We start from the raw sequence: 14,718 nt of genomic DNA on the forward strand, positions 1-14,718 counted from the left end.
ACTGCCAAAATATAACAAAAAGGCCGTAAACTCTGTCAATAATTATCAGCATCAAACACCATCAACAATGCTAAAACCACCATCAAAAACGTCAATGAAAATTATCAAACACCATCAATACTGCCCATAACTAACACCATCAAACACCATCAAGGCTGACAATAACTAATGGCATCAAACCCCATCAATGCTGCCAATAACTAATGGCATCAAACACCATCAAGGCTGCCAATAACTAATGGCATCAAACACCATCAATGCTGCCAATAACTAACAACATCAAACACCATCAATGCTGCCAATAACTAACACCATCAAACACCAACAAGGCTGCCATTAACTAATGCCATCAAACACCATTAATGCTGCCAATAACTAATGGCATCAAACACCATCAGTGCTGCCAGTAACTGAAGCCATCATACACCATCAACACTGCCAAAAGCAGTATCAACACTGCCAAATATTAACACTATTAACACTGCCAAAATATAACAAAAAGGCCATAAACTCTGTCAATAATTACCAGCATCAAACACCATCAATGCTAAAAACACCATCAAAAAACTTCAATAAAAACTATCAAACACTATCAATACTGCCACTAACTAACACCATCAAACACTATTAACCCACCAATACCTAATACTGTTAATTACACATTAACTAATGCCATCAATACCATTAATACCTATTAACACCATTAATGTCACATTACCTAACACCATTAATATCACCACTACCTAACACCATCAATACCATTAATCCTTATCACTATAAATACCTGCATCAACTAAAAACATAATTTCTACAGTACCTTACATTATTAACACCACCAACAATTATAACACTTTAAATACCTAATAGCACTGATCCCATCAATATCCAACACCATTAATATCACCACTACCTAACACCATCAATACAATTAATACCTACCACTATAAATACCTGCATCAACTTACACCATCATTATTACTGTACCTTACCTTATTAAGACCACCAACAATTATAACACTTTAAATACCTTATAACACTGATCCCACCAATACCTAACACCATTAACATCACCACTGTCTAACACCATCAATTCCATTAATACCTACTACTATACCTGCAATACCTGCATCAACTAACACCATCATTACATTATTACTACAGTACCTTTCATTATTAATCCATCCAACAATTATAACACTGTTATAACACAATTATTATTATAACACCACTACCTAACACCATCGATACCATTAATACCTACTATCAACACTATTAAAACCTGCATTAACCAACACCCTCACTACATAATTACTACAGTACCTTACATCAATAATCCAATCAGCAATTATAACACTGTTATAACACAGTTATAGTACCTAATATCACTGAACCCACCAATACCTAATACCATTAATATCACCACCACCTAACACCATCAATACCATTAATACCTACCACTATCAAAACCTGCATCAACCTACACCCTCATTACATAATTACTACATAATTACTACTACCTTACATTATTAATGTAATCAGCAATTATAAAACTGTTATAACACAATTACAATACCTAATAACACTAATCCCACCAGTACCTAACACCATTAATATCACCACTACCTAACACCATCAATACCATTAATACCTACCACTACCAAAACCTGCGTCAACCTACACCCTCATTACAAAATTACTCATTATAACACTGTTATAACACAATTATAATACCTAATAACACTGATCCCACCAATACCTAACACCATTAATATCACCACTACCTAACACCATCAATACCATTAATACCTACCACTATCAAAACCTGCATCAACTAACACCATCATTACATAATTACTACAGTACCTTACATTATTTATCTAATCAGCAATTATAACACTGTTATAACACAATTATAATACCTAACAACAATAATCCCACCACTAGCTAACACCATTAATATCACCACTACCTAACACCATCAATACCATTAATACCTACCACTATAAATACCTGCATCAACCTACACCCTCATTACATAATTACTACACAATTACTACTACCTTACATTATTAATGTAATCAGCAATTATAAAACTGTTATAACACAATTACAATACCTAACAACACTGATTCCACCAATACCTAACACCATTAATATCACCACTACCTAACACCATCAATACCATTAATACCTACCACTATTAAAACCTGTATCAACTAACACCATCATAATTACAGTACCATACATTATTAACACCACCAACAATTATAACACTTTAAATACCGAATAACACTGATCCCACCACTACCTAACACCATTAATATCACCACTACCTAACACCATCACCACCACCATCCCAGTCAGGCCCATGTCTGAACACCTCCTCCTCCTCCTTCGCCATGGAGGAAAACAGCATCCCTGCTCTCCAGATGCTGAACAGCAGCAAATCCTCCACCATCCTCGGCCTGGAGCGCACCAAGGACAACCTAACGCCATGTAACCTCACACACACGACGAGCAGAGCGCTGTGTGTGCAAATTATGCACGGCTATATGTGCAAATATGTGTGTGTGTTTCTGTGTGTGTGTATAAACAGAGGAAAAGAGGGAAAAACAAAGGGCGGCCTCACCGTTTCAGCGTTCAGCGTTCTGTCCATTCAGCGGCAGCACCGCAACTCAGCCTTCAGCCAGAGGGGAGGACTGAGCGAGCCTCGAATCACCAACATCCTCATATCTGCCTCTCTCTCTCCCTCACACACACTCACACACACTCGCACACACACCAACACACTCATTCACAAAGCGCTCTCACTGCGCGAGTGTTTCTCAGCGCCTCCTGTTTCTGTGGCTGCTCTATTTCCTCTCCGCTCAGCTCCGAGGCAGCTCAGAGACACTGCAGCGGCGGGGGGAGGAGGAGAAGAGAGAGAGAGAGCGAGAGAGAGAGAGAGAGAGGGAGGGAGAGAGTGAGAGAGAGAGAGCGTGTGCGCGTGCGTGGTGTTGCGAATGTGTGTGTGTATGCTTGAGACTGTCAGCAAGGGAGAGAGAGAGAAAAAAGAGAGAGAAAGGGAGAGAGAGAAGCAGAGGGCGTGCAGAAGAGAAAACGAGGGAGGAGTCAGTCCAGGATAGAGAGAGAGGAGAAAGAGGAGGGGGACAGTCAGGATTAAACCATGAGAAAAACAGAGAGAGAGAGAGAGAGGTAAAGAGAGTGTGTGTGAAAGAGAGAGAGAGAGAGAGCGAGAGAGAGAGAGAATTGAATGGAGAGAGATTTTGAGAGAGAAAGGAATGAAAGATCATAGAGAGAGATGTAGAAAGAATGGAATTGAGAATGTTGAAAGAAGGAATGGAGAAAGAGAACCACAGCAGTAGAGAGAGCATGGAGAAAGATGAAGAGGTCGAGAGTGAGAGAGAGACAGGTAGAGAGAGAACAGAATGGATAATGATGCTAAAGGAAAAAGGACAGAAAGATAATGGAGAAAGAGAGAGGTAGAGAGAGAATGGAATGGAGAGATGAGGGAACAGATTGAGGGAATAGATTGGAGACAGAGAAAGAGAATGGAGAGAGATGTTGAGAGAGAAATGAAATAAAGACAATGAAGATAGAGGAGGTATCGATTGGAGACAGAGAGATGGAGAGAGAGAAAGAGAGCAGCGGAGCGGGAATGGAGAGAGATAAGGAGGTAGAGAGTGAAAAAGAGACAGGCAGAAGGAGGGAATAAAATTGAGAGAGAGAGATGTTGAAAGAGAAAGGAAAGAAAGGAAGGGAGAGAGATGAAAAGGTAGAAAGTAAGAGAGAGACAGGTAGAGAGGGAGAATAGACAGTGATGTTGAGAGAGAAAGGAAGAAAGAGAACAGAGAGGGGATAGACTGGAGACAGAGAAAGAGAATAGAGAGAGAGAGAGACAGGTAGAGACAGAGATAATGGAATGGAGAGACAGATGAGAGAGGTAGATAGAGAATGGAGAGAAATATAAAGGGAGAATAGAGAGAGAAAAGAGAGAGAGTGTGTGTGTGTAATAAAGTGATAGAGAGAGTGTTAGAGGGAATAAGAGAAAGAGATAGACAGAGAGAAATAGATACACAGAGCAAGAGAAATTAAGTGATAGAGTGAGAGTGATAGAGGGAATAAGACAGATAAATAATCAAATAAAGTGATAGACAGAAAGAGAGGGATATACGGAACAAAAGAATAAGAGAGGTGGGAGAAATAGAGATACATCCAGAGAGAAATAAGGTGCTAGACAGAGAGAGAGTGAAAGAGGGAATAAAAGAGAGAGAGGGATAAATAAAGTGACAGACAGAGAGAGAATGAACGAGGGAATAAAAGAGAGAGGGATAAATAAAGTGATAGACTGAGAGAGAGTGATAGAGGGAATAAGAGAATAAGAGAGAGAGGGAGAAATAAAGTCATAGAGAGGGGGATAGAGAGAATAAGAAAAAGAGGGAGACAGAGGAAGTGGTACAGAGAGAGGTATAGAGTGATAGAATAAGAGAGAGAGGTAGAAAGAGAGAGAGAAAGTGGGAGAGATAGAGGTGGGGCGGGCGAGTGGAGGATGGCAGCAGGATGAGGGTATTGGTGTAATTCGCTGTTTCCGTGCCAACTGCTCTGCGTCTGAGGAGCACTTCCTGTACAGCCACTGGTTCCTCTTCCTCCTTCTGCTCTCAATAAAATACACACATCTCCTCCTTTACTCCTGTAACAGCAGAACACACACACACACACACACACACAGACCCCCAACACACATACACACCCAACACACACACCCAACACACACACACACAGACCCCCAACACACACATACACACCCAACACACACACCAACACACACACACACACACACACACAACACACACACACAACACACAGCCAACACACACACAGCCAACACACACACACACACACACACACACACACACACACACACACACACACAAACACACACACACACACACAAACACACACACACACAAACACACAGCCAGCACACAAACAAACACACACAGCCAACACACACAGACCCCCAACACACACACACACACCCAACACACACATACACAGCCAGCACACAAACAAATACACACAGCCAAGACACACACACACACACCCAACACACAAGCACACAGCCAACACACAAACATACACACACACAGGGGCGTAGCAGCAAATTCGGGGCCCTGTACACTCAGTGTCAGTGACAGTGGACCCCTATCCATGCCAGTACACAAGGAACGTGAGCAAAAATTTTCATGGGCCCCTCTCTCTACTTGGGCCCTGGGTGGTCAGGTCCACTTTTCCCCCCACTACCACGCCCATGCACACACAGCCAACACACACAGACCCCCAACATACACACACACCCAACACACAAGCACACAGCCAGCACACAAACAAACACACACAGCCAACACACACAAACACCCAACACACAAGCACACAGCCAACACACAAACAAACACACACAGCCAACACTCACACACACCCAACACACAAGCACACAGCCAACACAAAAACAAACACACACAGCCAACACACACACACACCCAACACACAAGCACACAGCCAACACACAAACAAACACACACAGCCAACACTCACACACACCCAACACACAAGCACACAGCCAACACACAAACAAACACACACAGCCAACACACACACACACCCAACACACAAGCACACAGCCAACACACAAACAAACACACACAGCCAACACACACAAACACCCAACACACAAGCACACAGCCAACACACAAACATACACACACACAGCCAACACAGACAGACCCCCAACACACACACAAACACACAGCCAACACACACACACACACACACAACACACCCAACACACACACAGCCAACACACAAACACACACACACCCAACACACACACACACACAGCCAACACACACAGACCCCCAACACACACACACACCCAACACACAAACACACAGCCAACACACACGCACACACTCACACACCCAACAAACACACACACACACACACACACACCCTGCCAGGGGCTCTAACAGTTCCTCTATGGCTAACTGTTTACTGTAAAACATGGATGTTGAAATGAAATGGAATGCTGCCACATTAATAAAGATTCTTCTCTGGACGGTAGAGAACAGGTGTCCCATCACTTTTGTCCATATCTTGTATTATTTCAGCTGTGTAAAACCAAAATTACCCCGCCAGCAACTGATTACCAGGACTTCTAGCCCAGGCTGCGGGGTCATGTGACCCTGTGATCTGAATTTGAGTGTTTTATTATTGTAGCGGCACATGCTTTCCATTCCGCCATCCTTCAGCGTTAGCGTGGCAGCGGCGCTTAACTTGGAATTACTGCCAATAAACGCTGTGAAAGCAATAATGCAGCGGACCTTCTCTCACCTTCAGCTCGCACTAATAGTGAACAGCTGACGTGGTTCAGGGCGATTCGTCTCCATGACTATGGCTGGGTGTAAAAGCGTGAGGTTCAGTAAATTTGCATTATTATTATGAATTGATTTGGATGTTTTGATCAGTGTTTAAATGCACACCAATAAGCTCTATGCGTGTCTGTCTTCTGGGTTATCATATTATATTCTCTCATTTATTAATAGTGAAAAGAATCACAGGGCATCTCAGGATACGATACAGTTCTCTGCTAATTCCAAGGTAAGCCTTGCTGCCACGCAAAAATAATATAAGGATCATTTTTTGCTGAATGACGATACACAATACATACAGCTCTGGAAAAAACAAGAGAGGACTTAAAAATGTTGAGTTTCTTTGATTTGATCAAATTGAAAACCTCTGGAATATAATCAAGAGGAAGATGGATGATCACAAGCCATCAAACCAAACTGAACTGCTTGATTTTTTGCACCAGGAGTGTAAAGCATAAAGTTTTCCAAAAGCAGTGTGTAAGACTGGTGGACGAGAACATGATGCCAAGATGCATGAAAACTGTGATTAAAAAACAGGGTTATTCCACCAAATATTGATTTCTGAACTATTAAAACTTTATGAATTTGAGCTTGTTTTCTTTGCATTATTTGAGGTCTGAAAGCTCTGGATATTTTTTGTTAATTCAGACATTTCTCATTTTCTGCAAATAAATGCTCCAATTAACAATATTTTTATTTGGAATTTGGGAGAAATACGGTCATCTACAGACAAATAAATGTCTAAATGCAACATTTTTCTTAATGCATGATGCTCAAATATGGAGACCTCATAAAAAAAATCTGATTTGATTAGTTTTAGCAAGCTTTAATAAGCATCCTGGGCGATAACACAATAAGTTTTCTGCACTGAAAAGTACAAGTGTGAATGGGATACAGTGCATCTTAAGAAGTATCATAGTAATGGCCTATGAAGTCAAGCATGTATTTCTTTCTTTCTTTATTTATTTATTTATTGGCAAAATGGCATAATTAATAAAAAAAATAGCTATATGTGAGCAGCACATTAAACAATAAAACTGTAATCTGTATTTGGTCATATTAATTGTATAAGTTTAAAATAAGGCTAATTTATAAAGGGTTTATAAATAGTTCATAAAGGAGTTTATTAATGGGCATAAATTAAGTTATATAAATACTTAAAAAACATTAACGAACATTAAAACAGTGACTATCACTTTTTTAACATATCTAATAAAATAATATAGAAAGTCAGTTTAGTCATTTAATATGTTATTATAGTTAAAGTGGCAGTCAAATTATTTTGTTTTTAAACTGCAAGCAGAAGCATTTCTGAGTGCGGAAAGGACAAAATATTGTGTTTAATGGTACCAGTTTGCTGGAAAGCCCATCCCTGCTAAGCCTAACATATTCGTTCTAAAAATGAATGCAGGCTTGGGTCGCTTTTCGCGGGAGTTCTTCTTCTTCTGGCCACGTCACACGTCTTTACGTACTTACGTCACACGTACAGCCTCTAAAAGAGGATCTGGCTCAGTTTTATTGAATTCGAGCGGCTGGTGGAGCAATGGAGACTTCAGAAGAGGAAACTCAGAGCTCAGTAGCTCATTCACCCAGAGTAAAAACAAAGAAACGAAGAAGTGAGGTTTCTGACTGAGCGCTCTCTCTCTCTCTCTCTCTCTCTCTCTGACTGAACATAACCTGGAATCGGATTCATCCACTCTGGAAGAAGACCGAAGAAACGAAGAAGTGAGGTTTCTGACTGAGCGCTCTCTCTCTCTCTCTCTCTGACTGAACATAACCTGGAATCGGATTCATCCACTCTGGAAGAAGACCGCATCAGAAAAAAAAGAAATAAAGTTTACTACCTGACTGAAGTTCAGTTCACTTATTTACTCTATGTAATTTTTAAGTCTTAAAACCGAGTCGAAGTTACTTAAATCTATCTGAAATTAAATTTACTTAAAAAAAAACAAATGCAGAAAGTTGTGAAACTTTTTTAAGTAAGTTTCACTCATCATTTTTTTTCAGTGTATAACAAGGTATATAAATGAATGTAGAATCACTATTTGATACACAATACACTTTTGCTCTTTCTATTTAGGTGTTCTTCTTATTATTGGTTTATAACCTAATGTTTGACATTAATGAACTTCTTTATATACTATGTATATATCCTTTTTAAAGGAGCCTTATTTAAAAGTGGTACAATATATGTAATATTTCAGGCTGGTATTAATGTGAATTTCAGCTTTGTTCTGATATATTCTGATATATTCTGATCGAGAGGAACGGCTGTAAAACTGAACCAGATTCCTCCTGTTTATCCAAGTTTTCTCTCCAAATTAGATTTTGGTCTTTAGTTCATATACTATGAGAAGTCTATAAAGAAGCTCTTCCAAGCTCTTGTTTGTGTGTGTGTGTGTGTGTGTGTGTGCCATCTGTGCTGTGTTTGTGTGTGATACACTCTGGGTAAGCCAGTGTTCTCTAAGCTCGGAGCCTCAAAATCTCGGAAAGGTACACTTGAGCTCTGAGAGCAGCAGTAACTGCATCAGAAATGCAGGAGATCCAAAAACTTACTTCAGTAAAAACATTTAACCAAAAAACTAAACTAAACAGTAAAAACGGATGATGTTGCTTCTGCATCAGCAGCCGGAGTCTGAGAGAGAGAGCATAATTGGTCATAATTGGCATAATTGGGTGGAGCTCTCTTCCCTTAGCCAAAGAATCAGAGCTGGAGATCTGATGCTTTTCTCTTAGTGCACTTTATAATGATGCTCCATTGATTGGCAGCAGTTGAAAAAGAGGCGGAGTCTATTCTCACATGTATCAGAGGAAGCATGCGCTTGTCCTGAATCTGCTACACTTATTCTGCTGTGGGATGCACCTGGACTTGAAGGATTGAGGCAGATTCTGGCTTTAAGGTAGAATTCAGCTCAACAACTAGAAAGACAAGCAATTCGGCGAACTGACAACATTGTATAAACCAATCAATGTAAAGTATAGGGAGACTCCGCCCACATAGGTGAAGATGATGATGATGACAGATTATAGTAAAGTTGTTTAGTGAGCTCAGTCACTAAACTACAATGTAAAACTAATTAAAACTTACCAAACTAAATACAGTAATACAGAATATATTATGTAACACACACATCAACCTTGGTCGGTGTAATGTTTATCAATTTAATTTTCTGATTGTTTTTTGAGGCTAAACAAAAATATAAAACTGGATTATTATTTTATTTATTTCAATTTGTATGTAGTACAATAAATACATTTTTTATCAATTTTTCCAATTTTCTTTTTTTTCATCTCTGCCTCTCACAATCAGAATTTCAGGAAAGCAATAAAAATATATACATTTTTAAATAATTTCTGATTTTTTTTTTGTATTTTGCAAGTTAATAGGATAATACCATCAGATTTGTGTTGCAAGATACAAAAATTGACAAATCTAAAAAAAATCAAGGGAAAAGTTCAATTGTTTTTTTTTTGTACCACTTTAAATTAAGACTACCTTTATGAAGGGTTTATAAATAGTTTATAATAAGTTTATTAATAATAATAATCAGTTATGGCACATATGTAGAAAGGGCAACAGTATAGAGGGCTGTGGGTTCACTATTTGGCAAAAACAGGTCATTGTTGCCCTTTCAACGTATGTGTTATAACTGATTATTAATTATTTTTAAGGCATTTACAACCTAATTAGTAACCATTAATAAACTAATTGTAAACCATTTATAAACTCTTTATAGAGGTAGTCTTATTTTAAAGTGGTACCTTTTTTATACTGTTTGAGAAAAGCTGAATGAAAACACATTTCTTCTTTACTATACTGATTGGGGAAAAAAAAGAATAATTAGGTTTGTACCTACTTTTCTATTTTCTAATTTAGATTGATACAGTCAGAAAATGTAACTGCTACACGTTACACTGACCAACCATGGTTCAGACTTTGGTCCAGACTTTCAGGTGTAAAAAAAAACACCTGCCCTCGCTTGGTAATATGTGAACATGGAAATGTTCCAGACATTAGTGAACCGCAGTCCTTCAGGACCGAAACCATTTAGCGATGCAGCTGGAATTATTCCAAGTTAGGGGCTTAGTATAAAAGCAGCTGCACTGCTATCAGCAGGTTGTAATCTTCTCATTTTCCATGTTTTCTCAGAGACAGGTGCTCCACACCACTTACTTCTGCCAAGGGCGCACCAATCTCCTTCTGGACCATCCGTGTGCTGCATGTGAAGGTCAGGCCTAACGCTTTTTAAATAAGTCTAATGCAGGTGTTCAGTGGTGTGAACTTGCTGACTCAAACCCATCACAGTCTTGGTAGAGAACTGCTAAAAACTTTACAATAATGGAACATCAAAGAGATATATTATACATATTATTATAGTTAGAATAGAACATTTTCATGAAGTTCTTAGCACAAAAAAAAATCTCATCAGCTCTATTCTTACCAGTTTCAGTCCCTTTCAGAACCCTTTCAGAACCCTTTCAGAACGAGCCGTTTAAGGGCTCTGCCACTTTTATGCAAATGAGCTGTTGCTAGCCAAGCCCCAATAATCACATTTATATGCTGTGTATTTACCACATGTTAGAACAAGCTAATTCATGCTTAACTGATCATGCTTACTTGAAAGTACTTACATCTTGCCACAGACAGTAGGTACAGATCCCTCCCTCAGACAAAGTCTGCTGGCTAATCCTGTTGTGTACTGCCTGATGTTCTTAACCAGCGACCAAAATGTCAAAATGTCGTTACTTCAACTAATCTAGTGGGTGGGGATAAAATGTATATACAACACTGCCAGGTTTTCAACAATCATTCATGCATGGTTGAATCAATGTCATCATCGACTTTACAACATTATTTTGTTTTATCATCTTACTTTTTACCATTGAAAAAAAAAATGTTTACATTGTACACTCTTTATGGTAACATTACCAAAGTCCATCAAAAATCCATCTGCAGCTAAAAACAAGCTTCTTTAGATTGAAGCAGAGTAAAACAAGTCAAAAGTCTGTTCATTAACATTTTTAATTTTTAGCTTTTTTGTTGTTTTCCTATTTCAACACATATTTTAAGATAAATATAAATATAAAATGTGGTCTCATAATTAAATTTATAATTCCATTTCAAATAAAAAAATAATCAACATCATGACTTTTGTCATGTCCCATTGAAGCTAAACGCCACTGCACTGACCTGTGGAAAGCCAGAGTCACTTTAAAGTCTCTGTACGCATGGACAATTCTAGCCAGACGCCGGCGGTTACCATTATTACCACTGTCCATGGTCCACTGTCCAGTGCTTTGTATGTCTTCTATGACATTCACAGTACAGTAAAAAAAACACTAGTAAAGAACAGGCTTGTCTGGGTTCCTCCGGCCTCTTGGAGGACAGACGGTCGTGACCACATTCGGGCCAGTGCTGGACCACCGCTCTGGACACCAGGGTCATCATGCTGACCGGCACAGATGGTGACATGCAAGGTAGACTCAGACGAGCTCCAGACAGCGAGGGTGATGAATTCAGCCGCTGAGATGCTGAGAAGATCTGTGTCAGTGGCTTCAGTCCAGACTGGACTCAGCGGAGGAGAGGGCTCACCCTTGAGGACGACCTGTCTCAGGCTGAGATCCAGAATCTCCCTGCCATCAGGAGGAGTCTGATCCTCACTCAGGCCTGGCTGAGAGGACTGGATCTGGGTGGAGGAAGCCAAGTTTGGTTCTGAGCTTGAAACCTGAAACTCAAACATTTCCATCTTATGCCATGGGGGCTTAGTGGTTAGCAAGAGCTGGGGTCCTCGGTTCAAGTCTCTATCTGGGTGGAGTTTCCATGTTCTCCCTGTATCTGCCTGGGTTTCCTTCCACAGTCTAAAAACATGGAGATCAGATCAAGTAAATACTGTAAATTGCCAAGAAACATTTTTACTTCTGGTTGAGAGTATGCTGTGTGCAATTGGCTGTTTTGAGTGCTGAGTGTCAGTGGTTGTGTGTAAAACATATATAGGCACTATATAAGTGACACATGTGAAGTCAGACTCCGCCTCCGCCTCTAAAACTGCTGCTGATGCTTTAGCATTGCTGAGTAGCATCACAGCGCTAACACTCGGAGGAAAGCGCAGCGACTTGGTTCTGATACATCAGCCCACAGACGCAGCCTTGTGCTGATCCACATCACTCAAGGAGTGATGAGGAGAAAGAGCGCCATCTACTGTACCCACCTAGAGAGAGAAAGCAAGGCCAATTGTGCTCTCTCAGGGCTCCGGCAGCTGGTGGCAAGCTGCATGACCGGGATTCGAAGGAGTGGAACTCTTTTAATAACTTTATTGTTCATTCATTTATTTGGTTTTGCTAGTTTATTTATTATTATTATTATTATTCTTTATTATTGTGCAGCTTAGACCAGTCCTAGAAACATGAAACATGAAACTTGGGAGGTAGTTGTAGATTTAGTGAATCTCAGAGGACAACAAAAACTACACTGATTGGTCAAAGCAAGCCTCTGTAAACAAGGAAAGAACATTTTGCTTGATAAATTCTTTTTTTGCTCGATAGATTGGGTCAATCACAACAAATTTGCGATCGATTCATACATTCATCCCCACTTGTTCAAAACTATAAAGCAAGACCAAAAAATATTTTCATGTTTATTTGTTTAGTCATTTTTATTTCTTAAGTACTGACATTGATTTGATTAAGATATATAGACTCTGCAACAGCTTCATCCACCAGGCAGTCAGACTCCTCAACACACAGAGACAGAGCTGAACCCCACCCCACCCACCACACACCCAACACACTTACACAGAACTGAACTGAACCCCCCCACCACCCTTTACACACACAAAGACTGAACTTTACCAACACACACCCACTCAGCACACAGAGACTGAAATGTGTTTATTCCTATCAGCAATATTTGCTGCTACTCTTAAAAACTATAAACTCTCTACCTCAGTAACTGCTGTGATTATATATGTTCTATATGTTACAGTATGTTACACATCTCTGCACCTTATCCTCACTGTACACATTATTATACCTTATCGGTACTGCACTGTCCTGTATTTGCATTGTCTCGTCTTTTGTATTTATTGTATTTATTGTTATATAGTGTTAGTTGTATGTTGCACTGTCATCACTCTTGCACTTTATGTTGTCTATTGCTTGTTGTTCCATGTTGCACCATGGTTCCGGAGGAACGTAATTTCATGACACTGTGTACCTGTACTCAGATGTAATGACAATAAAAGCCTCTTGACTTGACTTGATATACTGCAAATCAAAAACTTATCCTGCTTTTGTTGGAGTAACTGTCTCTACTGTCTAGTAAAAAAAAAACTTCTATTAGATTCTATTCTGGAGCATTGCTGTGAGCATTTGAGCATTAGTTTTTGTTTTTTACATTCAAAAAATATGATTAGCTTGAAAACTGCAGTATTGATCTGACAGGTTGGTTGTCTGATAAGCACTGATTAAAAGGTCAGTAAACATAACACAGATTCATATTGTGGCTGAAATCTTGGTTCTAACATACACATCTTTTTTGGATTTTGCATTTCGTCAGCACAGGTTGACTCATCTAGCACAGCAAGCACAGCAGCAGCTTCCACAGCACAAAAACCGTCAGCGTTAGCTTTGATCAAACTGGGTTAACGGGACATTTCTGTTCCTGACTCCAGATTCTTTACCATCTAATGCAGTCAGTGTCATCAGAGCAGAGGTGTGTGTGTGTGTGTGTGTGTGTGTGTGTGTGTGTGTGTGTAGTTATTGTGCTGGTAAGCAGCGAGTGCATTTTTGATGCGTGGGAGAGAAACGCAGAAAATCAAAAACGAAAAAACAAAGTGAATCACAAAATGAGTCAGAGGCGCGTCGCTATCAGACTATCAGATCAGATTAGATCAGACACAGCAGAGCTGCAGGACGTCTGTTAAACCCTCTGAGACATTTTCATAATGGAACCTCAGATTAACATTTATTTAAGATTTTAACAAAAAACAACAGCGATTTGCTGTAAACTATAAGTCTGTGTTCACATTACCAAGCTGAAGGGATTCAAATCGGATTTTTTGCACCATGTGGCTCAGATAAGATTTTTTTTATTGGCTGTGTGAACATGCCAAATTAGATTTTTTTAAATCAGATTTGAGTTACGTTCATATGTGGACCTAAATCACATACGTATTCAATCCACGGACATGCAACATGAATGTGAACGGTCGAATGCTTTTACGCATTAGCATTAGCATTAGCGATACATACTTCTCTTTCGTACCCACACATCTCTCTCTGGTGCAGCTGT

The 14,718-nt window shown here is 39.6% G+C and overlaps 1 protein-coding gene across 2 annotated transcripts in view; it reads right to left on the reverse strand.

The window, feature by feature from the left end:
• Positions 1-3,188, reverse strand: part of gnaz (guanine nucleotide binding protein (G protein), alpha z polypeptide) — an 89,680-nt gene extending 86,492 nt beyond the window's left edge. Inside the window, exon 1 of one of the 2 annotated variants that reach the window (XM_049468334.1) lies at positions 2,630-3,188. The gene's annotated coding sequence lies outside the window, so the exon portion shown is untranslated. The remainder of the gene's footprint in view (positions 1-2,629) is intronic. The other variant, XM_049468333.1, reaches the window with a different exon arrangement.
• Positions 3,189-14,718: the final 11,530 nt, after the last annotated feature.

This window comes from Astyanax mexicanus, chromosome 20, assembly GCF_023375975.1.
Source record: "Astyanax mexicanus isolate ESR-SI-001 chromosome 20, AstMex3_surface, whole genome shotgun sequence".
Lineage (NCBI taxonomy): Eukaryota > Metazoa > Chordata > Actinopteri > Characiformes > Acestrorhamphidae > Astyanax > Astyanax mexicanus.